The sequence below is a fragment of the Dipodomys merriami genome, unplaced genomic scaffold (assembly GCF_024711535.1).
Source record: "Dipodomys merriami isolate MVZ:Mamm:240054 unplaced genomic scaffold, mDipMer1.0.p SCAF_212, whole genome shotgun sequence".
Lineage (NCBI taxonomy): Eukaryota > Metazoa > Chordata > Mammalia > Rodentia > Heteromyidae > Dipodomys > Dipodomys merriami.
This window is the reverse complement of record NW_027203516.1, coordinates 888,425-908,128: the sequence shown is the minus strand read 5'-3', so window position 1 is coordinate 908,128 and position 19,704 is coordinate 888,425. Positions and strand designations below refer to the sequence as shown.

Below are 19,704 nucleotides of genomic sequence, written 5' to 3'. Positions count from 1 at the left end.
CTCTTTAATAAGTGGTGATAGGTTAGACAGTATTGTGGAGAATTAAAAAGTAAACATTGACTTAAACATAACAACTTATTCAAATATTAACTTGAAGCAGGATTAATACATGGCATATAAAACAAAAAGAGTGATGTAAATGTAAAGCAAAGGAAGATGTCTTGACAATTTTGGAGAAGAAGCATTCTTAAATTTGGCATTAAAATCATAGACAAGGAAAACGATATAGTAGAACTCAATGAAAGTGTAAAAAAATTTGGTCTGTGAAAGCTCATATACAAGTAGTGAATAAAAGTTGGGAACAGGTGCCTCATGTATCTCATCCTAGCTACTTGGGAGGCTGTGATTTGAGTATTGCTGTTTGAAGCCAGCCCCCACAAAAAAGTCCCTGAGAGTCTTATCTCTAATTAATCAGCAAAAAAGCCAGAAGTGAGGTATGACTGAAATGGTAAATTGTTAACAAATTGCAACAAATCTCAGGGACCCTGAGTTCAAGCCCCAAGACCATACATGCATGTTAAAAAGTAATAGCAGTAATACTAATAGTGATGATGATGTTGATCATTATAATAATGATGAAGAAGTGTACCCATAGTCAAGGATATAATATTTGCAAATCCTATATCTGAAGAATGCCTCAAATCTAGATTCTACATAAAATTTTCAAAACCTAATTTTTAAAAGAACATCAATTAGAAACCAGCAAAATACATCTTGTGAAAAATAAGCACAAGGAAAACATCATCAATCATCAAATAAATGTATATTAAAACTAAAATGACATCATAAAACATGTATGAGAATTACTTCACATAATACAATAATGACCATACTGAATGCTATCTGGAAAACAGAGAAAATGGATGCTGGCAGAAATGTCAAATAGGAAAGCCACTTCTGAAAACAATTTTACAGTTTCCTAGAATATGAAATAAGCAAATACCCACTGTATAGCACAGTAATTGACCTCTCCAGGCTTTGTCACATAGAAATAAAATGTAACATTCACCCAAAGGCCAAAACACAGAGGATTATAGAAGCATTATTTCCTCTAGTCAAAGAAATGGACATCAATTTAGGCCTTCTTCAGGTGAATAGGAAAGGAATTGTGCTACATTCTCTAATAACAGAACCAAAAGGCAACTCGAGTGAATACAATACAAGATTAAGGCATACAATAAATGGGAATAATTTACCATAGATTTGAAGGCAATCCTAAAAGTTTATTTACTGCATGATCTAGAAGTCAGAGAAAAAAATATATATTGGTTGCCAGGATGAAACAGGTTTGGGATGGGAGAAAGAGAAGTAGTGGGTTTAATTATAAAAGGGAAATACGAGTCAGACATATTTTTGGTAAATAAACGTATATGTAATTATTGTATATTCATATAGATTTGATAAAATTATATTGGAATTAATATGTGCACAAAATAATTAAAATAACATCATAAAGATCCATACTAACCTCATATCTAGAAAATAGAAGTCAATACTGAATGTTTATATTGACAAATAGTGTGGGTCCAAGCTTGAGATGAAATATACCTTGATAATTAGAAGGCACAGATTTAGAAGACTGATATCAGGGCCAGTTTTGAAAAACAAAAATTCATGAGAAACTACAAAAACAAATAAAGCTAGATATAGTGTAATTTACCTGTTTTCTCGCGTTTATGGAAGCCTTAGGTAAGCGATCATTGCTCAAGGTTGGCTTGGCCTGAAAAATAATTTTAAGTGGTTAGAGCCTTTGCAACAAAAATAAGTCTGTCTCATGCTTCCCTTTTATAATTAAACCCAAAAGCACTGGTTATTTTAATTATGTGATAGAGGAAAGTGGAAGTATATTTGTGTTAAGTGTGCAATTTTCAAATGCAAGTTTGAATCAACTTGATATAATGTAATTGTTAATCAATTTTAACAGTTAAATCAATAACTATTACACATTCCCATAGAAATATAATTGAAAATAAAAGAAATAATTGTTCTCCTTTTTCTTTTTGTTTAGGTCCAGTCGTGGGGCCTGAACTCTAGGCCTGGGCACTGTCCCTCAGCTCTTCAACTCAAGGCTAGCACTCTACAACTTGAGCTACAGTGCCACTTCCGGCTTTTTTATTTTGCTTATGTGGTTCTGAGGAATCGAACCCAGGGCCTTAGGCATGCAAGGCAAGCACTCTACCACTGAGCCACCTTCCAAGCCTGCATAAGTGTTTTCTTAAAACAAGTAATATAACCATTAATTTCTTGCAATTTACAAATCATGTTTTATATAACTTTAATTAGCAGACTTCTATGACTAAAAGTAAATCTATTAATTGTATACCACAAGAAGCAAGGCGATTATAGTTAAGAATAGATATGTCATCACAACCAGAAGAAAAGTTTTTGAGCATTCTTACTAAAAATAAATGTTACATGCAGAAATTAATAGATATGATTTAGCTTGATCATTACACAACATATAAATTAATGGGATTACCACTTAATACTTCATGAATATGTAAAAAATAATTATGTAGGTAGGCGCCAGTGGCTCATGCTTTTAACCCTAGCTACTATGGAGGCTGAGACTCATGGTTCAAAGCCAGCCTATGCAGGAATGTCCCTGATAATCTTATCACCAATGAGCCAAAAGAAAACTGGCAGTGGCTCAAGTAGTAGAGCACTAATCTTGAGCTGAAGAGCTGAGGGATTTCAAGCCTCACAACTGACAATAATTAATATAAACAGTTACAAATAAACAATATTTTGACATAAATGTTAAAATATATTCTAAAAATTTTCAAATCCTCACAAGATATACGTTTATATAAATATATAGAAGTGTGTTCTGGTTTTAGTTGTTATTGAATCAATTGTGCAAATCACACATTTCTCATTCAATTCATATTTGTAGGTTTATATACTTATATGACATAAATGTAATAAGTGATACATGATAGGCAGTGCTATTTTAGGAATCCCCCTTGGCATTCTAACATTAACCCTTCTACCCTAAAATTGATATGCCCTCCAACTTTGTAAAAGGTTTCATCTCATTGGAGCAGAAAAGTATAAGCCATAATCATTGTTTGGAACAACTGAAACATTTTACATGTATTACACTTAGTTTAAGAACCAAAACATTCAAGTCATTTTAACCATGTCAGAAATAGCAAAATGTCTTATGAGCTTTTCAGTCTCTTAAAAGATGAAAATTTTTAGTTATACATCTATTTTTTTCTCCCTAACATCCCATATCTTAAGAAGATTTTTTTGTGTGTAACCATGTGCTCCTTATTAGAAGACTGGAACAAAGGAAATAGTGAAGGAAAATACTTGAAAACAATTTAAAAAGCAATCACAGACACTCTTGTTTTCACCGGTTTCAATGAAAATATACATTAAAGTATGACGTTTTTGTTATCATTTAAAGAACAATAATTAAACTTTAATTAGCAGTGAACTAGGGAACAGAAAACTGCTTAAAGACAGCTTGACTTTGAAAAATTCAACATAAGCATAATGGTTTTACCTTCTTTTTCAATGTAATTGCCAAAATAATAGAGAGCAATACCCAAAGGTAGGAAAACACCTAAGCTAAAGCAGTAAATCTTTGTCTATAAAATAATTGTGAGTGTCTGAGTATTTCAAAGTCAGGCTTGCAAAGAGGAAAAGTGTATTTGCTTTAGTGTGAACAATAAAAAAATATAAAAATCCTTTATTAATGTTTTACATATCTTGACTAAGACTTCTTGTTTTGGAGAAGAAGAAAGGTATGAAAAAGTTCAAGACTGTTTGACTATTCCCCAAGGTCATTCTTAATTATCAGCTATAGCAATGGAAGTAGCCTTGGTTACTTTATTTTCATGCTTGTTTATATTTAGAAGCATTATTTGTTGCTGGATTATAAGCTGCAAAACCTTGAGTATTAATAATGAATCATTTCCTAAGAGAGGAAAGTTGCTGTGTAACAGACTTAGCATAGTGGGGAAACTATTTTCTAGCTATATCACAATCTGTGGGTGTAGATTTTGTTTCCTGTTGTTCCCGGGGACCCATTTTTGTTATTTTCTTTTTCACCATCTCGTGATTCTATAACATCCTATTCCATCCTGGGATTGATGTATCTTTACTGGATTCTATAATTTCTGTTGGAAACTTAGGAAGGATGGAAAATTGAATTTCTGTTTCTATTTTACCTTATTTTTTATTACTTTAGAAATTGTAACTCAAAATGACAGAAATTATCTTTATAATATTAGGAGACAGATTTCATTTCCATATTCTTACCCTATCTTTCTACATAACTTTGGTACTTTGATCCTCAAATGTGAAAATAAAGATAGAGAGCTTGTTATTTAAATATTATGTAGAATTTGAAGACTTCATTAATGCAAGGCCCCCATTAGGATGTCCATCATACATGTGTACGAAGCCAGGGGCAACATTTTCTTATTCTCAGAAAGTAGTATATATGGTGTCTCTGTAGTTGCTTTACTAAACCAAATCAGCTTTAACAAATTTCTACAAGTTAATTGACTTGAAAAATCTGTATTTATCATTTTACAGTTCTAAAGTACAGAAATCTAAAAGAAGTCTCACTAGATTAAAATCAAGGCACCTACAGAGCTAAAAGATTTTTTAGATGATTGTAGATGAAAAGGCATTTACTTCCTGTTCCATTTTCCAGAAATTCAGAATCTGGGTTGTTGTCATTTCCTTTATCTTCTAATGTAGCATCTTTACATCTTTCTGATGGTTCTTACCTAATCATGTCCCCTTTGAACTACAGCTGGGATTTTAAGTACTCATTTGAGTTACAATTTCCCCATCTGATAATTATTCAAATTTGTGCTCCTTGGGTAATGAAAGGTGATTATTTTACACACACATATATATATACATATATACATATATATGTATATATATACATATATATATATACACATATATATTGCAAATCTACATTTGAGGGATTAGCCATTTGGGGACGACAGATATTTTTGGAAGGTATTTTACTGCTTACTACAATGAGTGTGCAGTATTCTTTCTACTGTAACCACTTAGCTGTTCATTAATTTTGAACAACATATTTCTTCAATGAAATATAACTAGAAACAATTAGTTCCTGAAAGCTATTAATCCTGATTAAAACATTGTCATGTACTAGACATCCTAAATGCCAAAGAGCAGTTCCTGAAGCAGTTCTGGCACTATAACTTTTTACACATTCTGCTTACAATCTTCTCTTTTCAAGAGCAGTTGATTGTTATTATTTTGGAATTATGCTTAATATTTATTTGACTGCTATTCTTAAAGAATGCACCAATCAATACTGATTCTTTTTTCATAACTTATTGTGTCTAATCTATTTCTGAAACACAGCTATTTGAATTATATGAACTGCTTATTGAATTTGAATCAGTGTGGAGAGGAAAGAAAAAAGATGTCTCTGTGGGTATATCATGTTAAAAATGTACCTACAAGCTATTTATCTTAAAATTACCTACTTTTCATTATGTTTAGATTCTGATAAAATTTAGCCTCTCAACTCACACAGTGTTAATGCAGTTTTATTTCAGGCCTCCCCAAAGCAAACAACAAACTACTATTTATTTAAAATTTATTTCTTTTAAATTTCAAAACTATTATTCATTTAACAAACGCTTTTTAAAAAAAAGTTAGCCAAGGCAAATGGTTTATTAGATATTTAGAGTCATGTTCAGACTCTATGATGGAAGCCAGAAAGAGAAAATATATCATGTTTTTATTCATCGTTGAGCCACTCTGTTTTATTCACCTATTCCTGAAAGAATGAAATTCTTCATTTGAAGCGTTTTGATAACCAAAATGTATCATTCTTCCTTTATTAATAGGAGAATTTGGACAAAGGATGAGAATTCATACTAGAAAAAGGAGAAGAGGAAAAGAGAAGGAGAAATCTAGATATTTTGTTCTTCCTCATCTCATTAATTAGGTCTGGAGTGATTAAAACTATCTAGATAAAAAGATAACCCCACAAGTGATCACATAGAGAATATGTATTTATAAAAAATTGTAATAATTTCCAACAGGAAATGTTATCTATTGGTTTAGTTCTTGTTTAATATTTATTAAATTCTGGTGGGCAATGATCAACTATCATAAAGATAAACAATAATGGTAAGAAATAAACATCTTAAGAAATTAACATCTTAATGTCATATTCTAATATTAGCTTAATTCTTCTTGTTGTTATATGTATAAGGCTGTATTTGAATTTTGTCTCAATTTCACATACTATATTCTTCCAGTATATAAGTTGAAAGAAGACATTCTGGACATATGCTATTTTTATAGCTAAGTGAAAACAAGTCAGCTGTTAGACACAGACAGACATAAATCTTCCCCTAGAAATAGACTTTGACCACATCTGGTTCCTTTTTGTAAGATGAGGTAAGTCACATGACCCATCTTTACATTGCAGAGTAGAGGTAAATCTAACCTAAAAGAAGCTGATGCAGGACATAAATAATATACCCAGATATGCAACACTTGAGATAAAGAGGAAAAAAAGAGAACTATAGTACAATCAATCATACTTGCTATCACAAGGCTCTGTAGGAATGAAGCTATTATGTACCTTTGTTTCTAAAAGTACTGAGATCTTCAAATCATGTCTTTTATGCTTGGATGTTACAAGAATTAGAGAACATTTTGATACTGAGACAGCATAAAATCTCAAAGAAAGCTGGAGTAAGCATTTTAGTTCTACCTTTTTTTCTCATGGACAAGAAACCATTTTATAGACAATACTTTATACTTTCTTACCTAGTATTTTTTCCAGAAATGGCTTTTGATAATATATGTGACTATCCACCAGAATAAATTTATTTATTTACCTGCATCTTGTGCAGACAGTATAGTCAATTATATGTAAGTGGGAGTTCATCAGTAGCAGTTTTTAAAAATGCAAAAAATGTGGACAGGGAGGCAATATACATATTTTTCCACCATCACTTTCCACATCCTCCTTCTTCCTTCCTAGGAAACACTCCCTATCAACAAAAGGTTTAGATATATGGCTCTTAACCTTGAAAATGGAAGCAGAATGCTATGGATGTCAGAGATGACGGTTAATAGTGTTTTACATAATAATGTCACATGCAACAGCGGGTCTTAACACTAATTCCTTAGAGATGTGATTGGAATGTCAGCCTTACTTGACTTGTATTGTTTTCCAATTCCTTTTCTACCACCTGGCCTAAATTAAAATACATAACCCAGCATTTAAAATCAACAGGATCTGTTGAATTCATGGATCCAGAATTTTATGGCTTCACATTCCTATCTCAAAATTTTATCACTATGACTTTCACCAAAACACTGTCCTTATTGAACTTGTCTATGTCCTTTTACTTTTCAAATCCAAATAGCCTATTTCCTTCAATATATTCCTGCAAATTCTTTCCTTGCTTTACCTCTGTAAACCTGTGTGTATTACTTTTTGGTTTCCTTATTTATCTCTTTCTTCCAATCTTGTCCACACTGGTGCTCACATTGCTCACACTTGTGTCAGAATTTTCCTTTTCCTCCTCCCTTTAATAGTGCCCGCTGATTTTATTATCCTTTTTCATATTCATGGTCGTGGATATTTTGATGATGTGTAAACAGACCTATTGTTGCATCTTTTTAACATAAACTTTAGAACTATCTGAGAGTTTTTTCCTCTAAATCCATCATTTCCACCTCTAGTCCTTATCACCAAGAAGGTAACTAACACAGCTGCCAGCCAGAGATGTGGTTGCACTTCAGATTTCTTCTTACCTTTCTACTCCCTCCCATTAGATAAGATGAATGATCAAGATTTTCTCAGTTTCTGTCACTAATACAATTTCTATGTACTTCTTTTTGTGCGCCTGACACCAGCCTGTTTCGAGTACTCATCACTGGTCACCTAGTCCTTTTTCATAGTCTTTTTCATAGTCTTTTTCATATTGGTCCTCTCCATCACCAAATTACTCTCCTTTTAATCACACAGAGTGAAGAGCCCAGATACGAATTCTAGTATCATTATTTGTTCCCTACAGTGACTGTTGGTCTTCTCATCTGTAAATGGATGTAATCTACCAGAAATATTGAAGAATAATTGTTGACTTCTGGAGAAAGAAAAAGAAAAGTGAAGAGTCCTTAATTTTCCACCTTAGCTTACAAATAAGGAAAGAGTCAAATTCAGTTTGATGGTATAAAGTCACAAAGTTTTTCATGCAGAAATAAAACTAAATTTTAACTTCAGGCTCTACAGATTGTGTCCTTTTATGGTATCTATAGATATGTAAGTGGTATTATATAATTTGTATCATGTCCTTACAGCTGTAATGAAGAACAGACTCTTAACAAATTATTGGAAACATTGGTTATTGAATACTACCTGTAAGAGAGTGTTATTTGAACTAATCACACAAAGTTGAAAACTATAACTTAGTCCATCAAAATATGGAAATAAATTATTTTAGTTATAAGAAAACAATACCATCAAGAAAATTGAGTATACACTAGAGAGACTGCAGGAATAATATTAGGGTTTTTACTGTCTCTACCTGTTTATGCAATTTTATGTCTTGGTATTGAAACTCTCCTCTTGTTATTCTTGTTGTATGTAATCCAATGCTGTTTATAACTATGTGTTCAATGTGAGAAGTCTAGCTTCAAAGATGTCTAAAGTTTTTTCCTTTTCAATCACAACATTGTAATTATCAGGCTACACTGTGGTCATCATCATCATCTTCATCAAAATTATTATTAGCATCATAATTGCTAATTATTGAAAGTCAGATATGTGTCTATGATTTTGCTATTATTTTTCTTTTGATTAATAATTTTAATGTTACCACTGTGTATGCATACATATTAAAATTTTTAACAAGTAAAGAAACACAAAAATCTAAATCATATCAGGTAGCTTGACTATGTGCTTATAACAAATTATGGAATAGCTTTTGAAGCATTGCCAATTCCTAACCATTATGAATTAACTTCTTCTCTTCCCCTCACTACACAAAAATATTTAAGAGTTTGGACAGAACTTTTTCAAGAAATATACTGTAAATATTACTACAATATCATGTCTATATATAAAATTCCCTTGAAAGTAAGAAGCTCAACTTTCTATTGAAATATTAGTTATTTTATTCTAGGAAACTTTTACAAAAATAGACTATATATCTTATCTTTGAAATGTAAAAGGTCAAAATAGTAGCAAAATATTTTAGAGGGAATCTGTACTCAGAAATATATATATATATATATATATATATATATGTAATGTATAGAATTACATACATTTTTAGAGATTGTTTGACATCAGAAATACATACATATATCTAAATTGAGGTGTAGAATGATGTACATTATAGTGAAACAAAGATCTTAAAACAATTAAAATTAAAAAATACATCAAACCAATGCCAGTGACTCACTCTTATAATTCGAGCTATTCTGGGTAATGAGATCTTAGAATTGTGATTGAAATTATCCTAGACAGAAAAGTACTTGTTATATTCTTATCTCCAATTAACCACTAAAAACAGGAATCAGCTCTGTGCCTCAAGTTGTAGATTGCTATCCTTGAGAATAAAAAGGCTTAGGGACAATGCCCAGTCCTTGCAAACAACAACAACAACAACAACAAAATGTATCATATTAATTTCACAAAAGCATCTTTTAACTGCTGTGAACATTTCTTAGAAACATGAATACATGCCCCTGGAAAATGTTAAGTATAAAGTATAAAATATTACATCTGTGTTAAAGGCGTGACTATGTAGATTGTTTAAGATATTTAGGTAATGATTAGGAATTAAGAATAATGATAGGTAGGTAATATATTGGGACTGGTTTCTTATTCTATTTTACGATAGTAATAGAAGATATGTATAATGATTACATAAAATTACTCTTGCTTCGTGTTTGTATTATAATAAATGATAAACATTTTTAAATGTTTCCAAAGGAAAAGAGTATCAATTCTTACGTAATCTCAAAACAATTGAGAACATTATTCCAAGGCTGGTTTGCTCTAAGACTATATTTCTTTTCTTATTCTAGTTTTCATATGTTCATAAAAATTAAAAATTCCAAAAATTCAATGGATGTTGGCATTCAGAAACATCTTCATAGATACAAATATTGGAGTCCCGTAAGTGGAATTGTTTTATTTCAATTGTTATTTTCACAAATAAATCAAGACTATTGTGTATTTTGTTTCTTTTCACTGCTATTGGCTCTTATCTTGAGAATACTTTTTTCCCTAGCATAGTAGAGAAAAACAATTGGATTGACCGAGTACCATATGGCTTTCATAAAATGCAGTTGCATAGATTTGTGTCTTCTGTCATTTGCCAAAAGTTTTCCAGAAAATGTTACCAATTATTTATAAGTGATGCATGATTCCTAGGTATTCCAGTTATCACATACACTTTGTGATTGAGTTATCTCTGAATAAACTCAAAATAAACAGACAAAAAACTTTAAAATGAACAGAAATCATATCTTTGCAGTTTACGAAGTTTTTAAGCCACCACCGACAACATATTTTTAGGTAATCTGCATTTTGTGTGAACTATTTTTAAGAATAGTTTTTTTACTGACAGTAATTCACTTGCAATATATTATCTCCTTTTATTGTATACATTTTAGTGCTTTGGAAGTGAATCGTATAATCATAGGTTTTCCAAGCTTAATTTTCACAAACTTACATTTCTTCAAATAGAAATACTGTCATTTTAGAACAGACATTAAAATAGGTATAAAATTCAGTTACGGCAATTTGTCCAACATACATTCTCTATAGTGTGTCTTTTCAAAATTTGTTTTTGGGGATTATTTCCAGGGTCTCAAACATAGTATTGAAGTGCAAACAAGTTTTTTTTTACTTCTCTTTAATCCATACATACAAGTGTAATGGATAGAAACTATACAATTCTCTTTGACCTTTTGAAAACTTGCTTGCTTTAATGATTGCAGTATTATACAAATTGATTTTCTATATGGAGTATATCAATTTCTCCACAATTACATTCCTATATTTTGTGTCATATTTTTATATTATGGTCTTACTAGTGAGTTTTCTTTTTATTTATTCTTGGATAATAAAGAGGAGCTTATTTCATATGCTCCTACTATTTACATATGTTCTTTAAAGAAATATCCTATTCAGGAAAAAAGTTATATAGAATTAGAAGATATAAAAATACTTGACTCAGAATCATCGTAGCATTAGTATTGTAGCATTAACAAATATGTTCCCTCAATCTGTTAGATATATTTTCACTTTTTTATGTTGTCTTCTGAATTATGAAAGGTTATCAGTTGATGTTTTCCAGTTTATTTTTGCTTTTCTTTACCTACTAATGCTTTCCATGTCATTTTTTAGAAACTTTTACTGATCCAACATCATTAATTTTTACATTTATGTTTTATAGGATTTTAGATCTCACATTATGAAAATAATTTCTCATTTTAAATTTTTTATATAAGGATTGAGGTAGTAGTTTAAGATCTTTTTTTAAATCTAGGGAAGCAATAGTGCCAATAAACCCATTTAAGATTCTATTTTTATTTCATAAAGTCATGGCATCCTTTTCAAAATCTATTGACCATAAAACTGAGAATTTTTTTTATTTTGAAAATACTGTACAGAGGGGTTACAATTACACAACAGTATTAACCAAAGCATGCTATTTGCAGAGGAGTATTTAAAACGTGTAATTTCCTATAAAATTTTACTTTTAATCCAACAAAATGAGTACCAGGAATCTATCACTTGGAAAATGTGAGCAAAAGTCAAAGGGAAGGAATGAAGAGTTATGGTGGAAGAGAGTGAAGGCATAATATTCAATGCAAATAGTATGAAAGTAGAAAAAATGAAAGTGGGGTAAGATTTGGAAGGGTGTGGGAAAGTTATGTAAAGATCCATTGTACTTATAAACTGATTTGTGGAATGGAAATTCTTTTGAACAACTATTTAATAAAAATATAAGTAAAAACAATGGAGACATCTGATCTTAAACTGCATTCTCTTAAACCATGAGTCAACATAGTAGTTTCCTCTCCAGAAATTTTCTTTGCAGGTATTTTCCTCATAATGTCAGACAACTGAGCAATGCAATGTATATCAATACATCACGTTGCATATTCAAAATAGACACAATATAAATATCACAGTAAAAATGTTAGAATTCATCACATGATAAAATAACAAGTAGAAAGTGTAATAAGAAGACCCCTTCTCAGGCAGGCAAGCCCACCTAGTCATCCGGAGTGACAGAGCCCACCGCAACAAAGTTGTTATTAAAGAAGCAACTTTATTGAGCAGGTTGCTACACTGACCGGCCAGGGCCGCAGCATAGGCTCGGGAGCTGATACTGTGACTCCGAGCAGCCAACATACTTAGGATTTTAAAGGCAAAATTCACAAGGTTGTGCTTGGTCATGCACAGGTGACCAATGGGATTATAACTGTAACACACACAAAGGATTGTATGGTCATACCAGACCACACACAGGTAGCCAATAGGTGGAGTCACCAGTATGAGCCAGATTACAACCCATCTGTTTAATCGGTCAGTATTTAACAGAACAATGAAAGTGGGTTAAGTTGTGAAGGGGAGGGGACCTAGAGGCATTCTTTCCATTCCAAGAACTGGGTTGGTTGGAGCCAAGGTCGAGTTAACCTTGTTTAGAGTTGTTTTTTTTTTTTTTCCTCCCCTAAAATCCCTAAAACAAAGGCAAAGCCTGGAAAGAAGCTGAACTCGATAGTGTCTCCTCTCAGGGCCTACTTCAGAAATTATCAAATGCTGATTGATTGTTTTTCCAAGTACTTTACCTATGGTATGTAACTTTATCCTCACAATAATCCCATAAAGTGGAACTACTTGCATTTTTAATTCTCAGATGATGTTATTGTGGTTGGAATTACTAGTACAACATTATACACATGGTAAGTGTTAGCCTGAGGTCCATCTCACACTGTATCAAATAACCTCATTCTATTTTGTGACTAAAATACCAGAACTTAGTCTACTAATTCTCAGAAAATTTCCCAGAATTACTGTGTACACTCTAATAATATTTTGACTTTATCTTTAACCTTATTTTTTAGAAAATAGGTAGCTATAATATGAAAACTCTCAGTTCATATTCAATTTATACCTCCCTGGTGAAAGGAACTGCTAAAGTGTAACATTTTTGATTTCTAGCTCAAAATAGTAGAAATCATATTCTGTCCCATGACTCAACACTGCATTGCCTAGTGGACCCTATCTCTGTTTATCACAGTCTTACTGAAAGAAATGTTCTGCCCAATTCTTGATGGAAACAGACTGCATGTCTTATGGACTAATCATTTCCACATTGTAGCTCACCTAGGTTGTTTACCATTAGAAGTATTTTGATTGCTTTTTATACCCAACATTCTGTACAACTTTAAAATGTTATTAAAGCAAGACTGATATAAAAAACCCCTTTGAGAGGCTGGGAAGGTGGCTCAGTGGTAGAGCGCTTGACTTGCATGCATGAGGCCCTGGGTTTCATTCCTCAGCACCATATAAGAAAAAAGAAAAAAGCCGGATGTGGTGCTGTGGCTCAAGTGGTAGAACACTAGCCTTGAGCTGAAAAGCTGAGGGTCAGCGCCCAGGCCCAGAGTTCAGGCCCCACGACTGGACACACAGACACAAAAAAAAGAAAGTTAAAAAAATCAACTTTGATCCCAGATAAATATTTTACCTTTTATATACTCCAAAATGCACTCTGAACTACCATTAATGTTAAGAACGCGAGGTTAAAAATCATAGACACCAAGATAAAAGAATGAATTAAAGACACACCAACTTGTGAATACAATTGGTTTAAAAAGTCATCAATACTACTACATTTAAAAAAAATTTCCTGTGATACTGAAGATTCAATCGTAAACTAATACTTGAAAATAAATCGTTTTCTTGGGAGTAGGACACAAAGCTCAAGATTAATCCTTATCATTTTAAAAGACCTTTATTTATACTACAAATTCACTTGCCTAACTACAAAGATTCGAAAAATAACTGAAGTACAGAGACACAAAGGAAATAATTTAACTGCATCATCTACATTCAAAGGACTGTGTTAATAGAAAACCAAGTTAAACTAATAATTAATTAGCTTACCAAATTCACTTAAATTCTTTTATTCTATTTCATTTAGTTTCATAAAAACTGGATTTTCATAAAATGATGCATAAAAAAGCCTATATATCCACTTAGATTTTCAGATCTTAAGAATATTTATATCAGAACTGTCTTTAGCTCTATACTCAATGAACTGAAATAATACTAAAATATTTAAAGGGTTTTCAGAAATTGCAAGACTCCCTCTGGGATGTTATTTATATTGGAAAAGATAGTTGAAAAGCCTTATTTCTTAACATGCGATAGTTATTCCCACAAAAGAGCCATTAGTGAAGTTCCCTTTGCATGTACAAAACAACTTCAAATACATCCACTATCTGGGGATGACTCATGCTTTTTGTTTGTTTTTGAAAGGAATATCTAACAAGCATATCAACAATACCGATTTTCAGTCATTATTATGGGATATTCAGACTTAGTAAATATGGGGTTGATGACCTCTTAGTGTGAATAGATATGATTTTACAAAGAACGTTATTTTCAACTTGAAGCCAGAAAGAGTTTATCCAGCTTGTGTTTCATGGGAATAACCAGAGAGTAATAGGTCTTTTGTCCAGTTGATCAAACTCAATCCATGAGTGTATCTTAAAAGTATAAACAATTTCAGAGGTCAAATACATATTTTGTACTGACAGTCATCTTACAGCAATAACTACCTACATATGTGTGAATATTCTCATCCAAAATATAATAAGAGCTGAAAGTGGTCTCTTATCTAACTTAATATTGTAAATGCTTTGATTCTGATGCTGGTATTATTGAAAGACCCTAGTCCCCTAGGATACTTTCCTCAACGGGAGGGCGTCCCAGAAAACTCAGACTCCAGGCCGAGAGATGCAATAAGCAAGAGGAGTTTATTTGACGTTTGTGCAAATGGACTCTCTGTCCTGAGCAGACAGGGAGCCCCGAGCAGCGGTTACAAGCCTTTTTAAAGGCAAAAACCACAAGATTAATGCATAACACAAAGCATCCCATGATTGGTCCATTTAAAGGTCATCATATACACCAACAATCACGTTGCCACGCGGGAAATTTTGTAACATTCTTTGTAAAATGATTGGCGCGGGGGACTCAAAGGGGGTGGTTACTTTGGACAATAAGGGTTAGGGAAGTTCCACATAGTTACAGACTTGTGATTGGTTGACCTTTGGCCCAGTTTGTGGTCTGGCCAGGTGGTCATTGTCAAGGTTTGTCTCAGGGATGGCTTAATTAATTTGGAACTGAAGAACATGTGCTATCTATAACCGCTGTCCTTGTCCTGGGTAGGCTGATATCCAGACATCTGGGCCGGCCAATACTTGAGTTACTGCCAATTTTATCTCCCAGGCCAAAGGGGGTCTGAATGCAAGCATATTTATAGAAGCAAAGTCAGCAATTAGCAAGTTAATAATGGTAATGGTGAAGTGAGGTTCCTAATTTTTAACTCTTCATTATTTGACAAATAAAATGTACAGAAGGGTTGTCCAACTGAAATGACATGACAGAACACTGATAAATAAAAACATTGCAAAACAATTAGCTCTTTTCAGCATCACCCTGTCCACATTGGCAAGCAACATTGCACATATATACACATACACACATGTGCACACATGTACACACATATACATGCATGTTAAATTCAGGGTTTATTGTACAAAAAAGTTCAAATAAAATATTAATGACTAGTACAAATGATAACTTGCCTTACTACAAAATAATACACATTCCAGTGGCCACGTGTGAACACTTAATTTATTTGTAATTAATTAGCTAATTAATTAAGTCATTTGTTTGGTGCTAATACTAGGGCTTGAACTCAGGTCCTGACACTGTCCAAGGATTTGTTATTTTTTTGTTTTAGTTTTGTCAAGGCTAGCATTTTACTGCTTGTACCACAATGCCAGTTCTAGCTTTTGTTGGTTTCTTTCAAATCAGAATCTAATGGACTTTTTTTTGTTTGTTTGTTTGGTCTGGTTTCAAACTACAATCCTCAGACTTCGTCTTTCTGATTAGCTAGGATTAATGACATGAGCCATCAGTGTGGCTTCTACTTTTTCCTCTATACTTATCTAATACATATACTTAGATAGTAATTTAAAACTGAAGGTATAGAAGCAGGATATACAGTGATGAAATTGTCCTGTCAGAACTTCAAGTGAATAATTTAAATTTCTTCTAAAGACCATAAACTGAAAGATTAAAAATTAAAGTTACATTTTACAATTGCTAACTGCTGGTTTTGCTTCCGTAAACTTGCTTGTGCTAGCACTGACCCTTCCCCTCCCTGGAGATAAATAAAAAGTTTTGGAGTCTAGATGTTGGCCCTGGGACAAGCTCTGTAGTTGTAAATAAAGAACTAACAAGTAAATTCCCCAGGTGGCCAAATGGGACCCAAGATAAGGAACAAAGATTATGTTCCTCTGCATTCCTGTGTAAAAATTTTCGGTTTAGAGGGCTCAAGATAAGGACCATCTGGTGAGCCCAGCAAACTAGGCTAAATGTTAATCAATCATAAGTCTGTAACTCTGTAAACTCCCTAACCCTTATCTCCCAGAGTGACTAGGTCTGTTTGATCATCCCCGCCAATTGTTTTATTACAAAGAGTGTTCTAAACTTCCCTGTGTAGTAAACTGAGCCAATCCTGGGGAGCCTGGGGTCTTATGCTAATCCTGTGGCTTTTGTCTTTAAAAGTGCCTGTAACCTCTGCTCTGGGCTTCCTGTCTGCCTTTGACAGAGAGCCCATTTGTGCAAATGTCAAATAAACTCCTCTTGCTTATTGCAACTGCTGGCTTGGAGTCTTGGTTCTTGGGGTGCCCTCCCATTGAAGAAAGCATCCCAGTGGGTCTGGGGTCTTTCAAAACAAAAAATATGATGATATAATATAAGAGAACTCACTATTTATTGGACATAAGAGCTTTGAGAGCTTTCTAATAGATCCATTATTTATTGGTACCCAACATTAGAAAAAATGTATAATGCAGTAGTAAAATAGAAGTCTTTTGCATGACTACTTACATTCCTTGTTTTTTTTAAAGACACTTGTTTTTATCTAAAAAGTAGGCCTGTCTTTTGTCTTCATGTGGTTTCAATGATTGAAGGTACTTACTGAGAAGTCAAAATGTGTTAGTATTCCTTTGTTATCAATTAAATCTCACTTTTTCTTCTTGGAGATTATAATCATCAAATCAATAGTTGAGAATCAGCAAGCAATTGTTCAGAATCATGCTTCCAGTGCAAGTGGATCAACAGTAAGTAATCCTCGATGCCATTTTCCACAAAGTTTTGTCACAGATAAAATTGGCCTGCCTTCTCTTGTTGCATTCCTAGACTGGACCTATTCCTTCAATGTACACGAAAAGTGTGATTCAACTAACTTCATTCAGATCTTTTTCTAGAATTATCAAGGATTTAGATTCTTGTCTACAATTTGATTAAAGCTATGTCTTTTTATGGAGGCTGCTAAAAATTTATTTAACAATTTCAAGTAAATACACAAAGTCTATTTCCATCTTTTTTAAAACATAAAATTCTGCTTGCTCTATAAATTGATCGGAGGCATGCATTTGTGTCTATCTAGGTCATTGCACATCTGTCTTTCTCTTCCTCTCTCTCTTTCATGTTTCTCATAGATACTATGATTGCTCCATAATTATCCTAATTTATTTTGCTTTTATATTTTTGGTTGCATCATTTCACTTTCTGCTCTGCCATTTCCATATAGAAGGCATTATTTCATATTTTCTCATTCCTAGAATCAGCTGTACATGAAGACACCACTGTTCCTTATTTTCAGTCTGTATCTTTGAATACAGAGGAACATCTTTCCTCTGCTCTCCATCAATTCCCTACTCTCCAGTTAGAATAATTTCGAATAGTAAAAATGGAAAAATGGAAAATAAATCATGTTGAAAAACAGATGCATAAAATTCACCAGATTTTTCTGAACAGTTCAACTAATATGAACTATTAGGGAAATACATGGACACCTCATTCCCACTTTCACTCAAAGGCTCTGGTTAGGCAATTCTGATGAAGACGAGGAACACGATGAAAAAAATGAGGAATGGTATCAATTGCAAGAAGAAAATGGAGAAGTATCCATGCAAATTTCTTCTTTGGGCTGCTGAAAATAATCGGCCTACTACAGTGAGGAGACTACTTTCCAAAAAGGCCACTCATGTGAATACTAGGGATGACGATGAGTATACCCATCTTCATCAGGAAGCCTACATTGGACACTTAGACACTGTCCATGAGTTGGTGGCTCAAGCGGCAGATATTCATGCAATAACTGTAGATGGCTGGACAACCCTGCACACTGCTTATAAGTGGAATAATACTAGAGTGGCTTATTTCTTACTTCATCATGATGCAGATACCAATTCCCAAAGTAAAGACCTCTTGACCCCTTTGCATCTTGTTGCTGGGAATAGAGATAGCAAAGACATATTGAATCTCCTTCTGTTGAACGATTATGTCAAATCAGGTCTTAAGAACAACTTGGAAGAAACTGCATTTGATATTGCCAAAAGGAAAAGTATGTATCACTTCCTCTTTGAAGTTTTGGAAGGCTGAACACATTGTTCACCTTAGTCATAATGGTTCAGTTAAGTTTCATAATTTTCAAAAATACCATTGCATTCTTTGTTTCCATACAAACTATTTTCACAATCCAAATAACAACAGTATCTTACTGTAACAATTCATGGATTCCATGAAGTCTTCAAAGTGAATTGCCTGACTTTGATGTCAAAATGTATTCAAGATTTATTTGTATACATCTATAATGATTTCCGGAGGGTTTTGCTTTTTTGTTGTGATTAAGTGGTTACATAATTTCCCAAATTTCACAGTATTGTGTGATAGTGATGCTCAGTTAAAGTCACAAACACATTCTAACTTTCATGGAGCAAATTGTCTATCATGATCTATAACAATTATGAGTTCAATGAGCTTTGTGATACAGTTATTTCTTCCACATTGATTGGTAACTACATTTCTTTTGTTTTGCAAACATCAGCTGTTCCCTCTTTCCACTTGTTCCCTCCCTCCCATCGCTGCTATTGAGTTGCTTAGTTCATTTTGGTCACTGTCCAGTGCAGCTGATGGGTCCCGCTGTTATATGTTTTTTCCTGATTTCCTCTAGTTCTGGGTCTTCTTCCTGGTTCCCCTCTGGTGTACACATTGATACCATCCATGTGATCAGCAGCATGAGGTTATTTAGTAGTGGTTAGAACAGATGAGTGGAAGTTCTTTGTTTCTTAAGTCCTGTTAATTTTGTCATATCACCTAACATTTTGGATTTAACATCCACTTATCAGGGAGAGCATGTAGTTTGTCTCTTGCTCTTGGCTTACCTCACTCAACATGATTTCTTCTAGCTCCATGCATTTCCCTGCAAATGTCATTATTTTGTCATTTTCAATGGCGACATAATATTCCATTGTGTACAGATACCACAATTTTTGGATCCATTCATCTGTGGTGGGACATCTGGGTTGTTTCCATAACCTAGCTTTTGTGAAGAGTGCGGCAAT

At 33.1% G+C, this 19,704-nt stretch overlaps 1 pseudogene; it reads left to right on the top strand.

Moving 5' to 3' along the window:
• The first annotated feature begins 18,094 nt into the window (after positions 1 to 18,094).
• On the top strand, positions 18,095 to 18,760 carry LOC138834334 (ankyrin repeat domain-containing protein 49 pseudogene; annotated as a pseudogene).
• Positions 18,761 to 19,704: the final 944 nt, after the last annotated feature.